The 3,139-nt window shown below is 35.8% G+C and overlaps 1 non-coding gene across 1 annotated transcript; it reads left to right on the top strand.

Annotated features, from left to right (window-relative positions):
• Window positions 1-2,343: 2,343 nt before the first annotated feature.
• Window positions 2,344-2,415, top strand: TRNAC-ACA. The gene has a single exon. It is a non-coding gene; the product is annotated as a tRNA-Cys (tRNA).
• The last annotated feature ends 724 nt before the right edge of the window (window positions 2,416-3,139 follow it).

Genomic DNA, 3,139 nt, shown 5'->3' with positions numbered 1-3,139 from the left:
CTTTGTGATTTTTATCATGTCATTTTTCTCACCTGAAATACATTCTTCTTTATTTTTCCTTTCCCTAATACCTCATTCTGTAATAAAGCAAAAACAAACAAACAAACAAAAATCTCATCAGCAATATCACCTAGACTGTCAGCATCCTTGGACAGCGCATTTCTTTTTTGTTTACATTTAACATAGGCATGCTTATATGGACCATCATTTTTACTTTGTTGAATATACAATCTTTTTCTTTCAGTTTAGCTCTTTAGAGAAGAAGCAACGTTTCTCTCCATATGTCTGTTCCTAGGGCTTAAACTCAGTGTCCTACAATATGTGGTCAGGGAAAATATTTTAATCTTAGAGATGACTGGTGATAATAAATACAGGACAGTCAACTACCAAATAGTCTGTGAATTATTCTCTGAAAATATCTAGTGAATATTATCTCTCCTTGAGCATAAGTGAGTGAAACTTGGATTTAGATTATGTGTATTTTGAGATGAACATTAAATACAGCCCTGCATATGACAGCCTGGGATTTTAAGCATAGTTCTTCTACTGATAAATTCTATAACTTTAGTTAAGTCATGAAACTATTTAAATACAGCCAATGCTAAAGTATATAGATGATAATACTATATTTGCTTACTAGCTTAAGAAAAATGAGAAGAAATGTATAATATCTGAACTTGTCAAAGGACAGTGTACTCAAAATTAATTCAAAACTACAACTTATTTTAATATTTTTTTCAAGATTAAGTATACTAGAATAAAAACATTTGCATAAGCTGTCACCATAATACTAAGCATTTTTAGTTCATTTTATAATACTTTAGACGTTAAATTATAATTCACATATCTTTTATGTGAAAAAAATCTCTGCTCAAAAATGCTGCCAATATTTTTTAACAAGTTCACATTTGTTTATTAATTTTGATATAAATCTTCAATATCAATTGCCATATCTACAGATGGCATATCACGTGAACAAGCAGAAGAGTAAATGGGAATGATTTAGTGATGAGTTGTAGAATTTAATAGAGATAAATAGACATAGCTTAAAGGTTCCAATTCACTTCCTACCTGATTATATATGGGAAATAATAACTGAAAAAATAATTCTGCTTAATAATATACCTTCTAAAATTCAATGAATATCTACTGCATATAATGCATACTTCTTAACATTTCAGGTTATCTAAAGCTGAATAGAGCATCTTTAGCAAGCAGGGTAAGCCCAGGATTAGATAAATCAGACTGGAAAAGTAGAAATGAATCATCACATTCTTATTCAGCAGATTATGTGAGAATCTTTCTTACCTCTAATTCTTCCTGAATATTTGTTTAACTCCTTTCCAGAATTTACTGCAGCCATGAAATTAAAAGACGCTTACTCCTTGGAAGGAAAGCTATGACTAACCTAGATAGCATATTCAAAAGCAGAGACGTTACTTTGCCAATAAAGGTCTGTCTAGTCAAGGCTATGGTTTTGCCAGTGGTCATGTATGGATGTGAGGGTTGGACTGTGAAGAAGGCTGAGAGCTGAAGAATTGATGCTTTTGAACTGTGGTGTTGGAGAAGACTCTTGAGAGTCCATTGGACTGCAAGGAGATCCAACCAGTTCATTCTGAAGGAGATCAGCCCTGGGATTTCTTTGGAAAGAATGATGCTAAAGCTGAAACTTCAGTACTTTGGCCACCTCATGCAAAGAGTTGACTCATTTGAAAAGACTCTGATGCTGGGAGGGGTTGGGGGCAGCAGGAGAAGGGGATGACAGAGGATGAGATGGCTGGATGGCATCACTGACTCGATGGACGTGAGTCTGAGTGAACTCTGGGAGTTGGTGATGGACAGGGAGGCCTGGCGTGCTGCGATTCATGGGGTTGCAAAGAGTCAGACACGACTGAGCGACTGAACTGAACTGAACTGAACATGGTCTACAATCTCAAAATTGACCTCATTTTCTAAAACGGACATGTTTCTGGATCCTAAGAGTCTCTTCAATTTTTTCCATTCTTTATTTCAGGATTCCCCCTGTCCTGCCTGATGGACATATCAGTGAAATGGCTAATTATGTGTGCTAATGAAACTGCAAAGTAATGTAACTTAACTGATGAAAAAAGAATTATATCTTCAAGATTCTTGTATCTAATAGAGGATCAAATAAATAAGTCTGCAGCAGAGCATGAAATAAACAACTTTTAAGAGTTGTCAAAGTCTACCAGAGGACTTCCTTATAAGATATAATCATGATGTGCAAGGTTGAATATCTTCAGAAGTGAAAAAAATATATACCTAATAATTATAAATAAATGTAGGCAACATTTATATAACAGTTAATGTGCATTTAGGACTTCCCTGGTGGCTCAGACGGTAAAGCGTCTGTCTACAATGCAGGAGACCCAGGTTCAATCCCTGGGTTGGGAAGATCCCCTGGAGAAGGAAAAGGCAATCCACTCCAGTACTATTGCCTGGAAAATCCCATGGATGGAGGAGCCTGGTAGGCTACAGTCCATGGGGGTGCAGAGTCGGACACGACTGAGCGACTTCATTTTTCACTTTAATATGCATTTAGCGTTATGGAAAATTATTTACTGAGATTAATTTATGAGGGTGTAAATGTTCCAAGGTGGCTCAGTGATAAAGAATCCGCCTGCCAAGCAGACGACCTGGGTTCAATCCGTGGGTCAGGAACATTTCCCGAAGAAGGGAATGCTTACCCAATCAGGTATTCTTGCTTGAGAAATCCTATTTACAGAGTAGCCTGGAAGATTACAGCCATGATGTCACAAAGAGTTGGACAATAATTGGTGAATAAGTAGCAGCAGCAGCAGCAAAAGACAGTTACTCACGGCTAGTAGGAGGCAGAGTCAGAACTTCAACTTGGACAACACAACTTGTGAGAATATGCCCCTAATTATAATATTACATTTGAATAATTAATAAGAATTCTGGTAAAACTATGATTTTCCTCCAAATTGATTTTTTATGCCTAGTACATAAATATTTCAAGTAAAAATATTAGAAAATGCTTTAATTTATTTAAAAAACTTTTGCTATTGTTACCTGTTGCCTTCTTATGGAACCCATAGCTAGTTTACTCGCTGGATAATACATCACTATGAGAAAAGTATATAAAGTTTGCTTGCTA

Source organism: Bubalus bubalis, chromosome 7 (assembly GCF_019923935.1).
Source record: "Bubalus bubalis isolate 160015118507 breed Murrah chromosome 7, NDDB_SH_1, whole genome shotgun sequence".
Taxonomy (NCBI): domain Eukaryota; kingdom Metazoa; phylum Chordata; class Mammalia; order Artiodactyla; family Bovidae; genus Bubalus; species Bubalus bubalis.
This window is presented reverse-complemented; position numbering and strand designations above follow the sequence as displayed.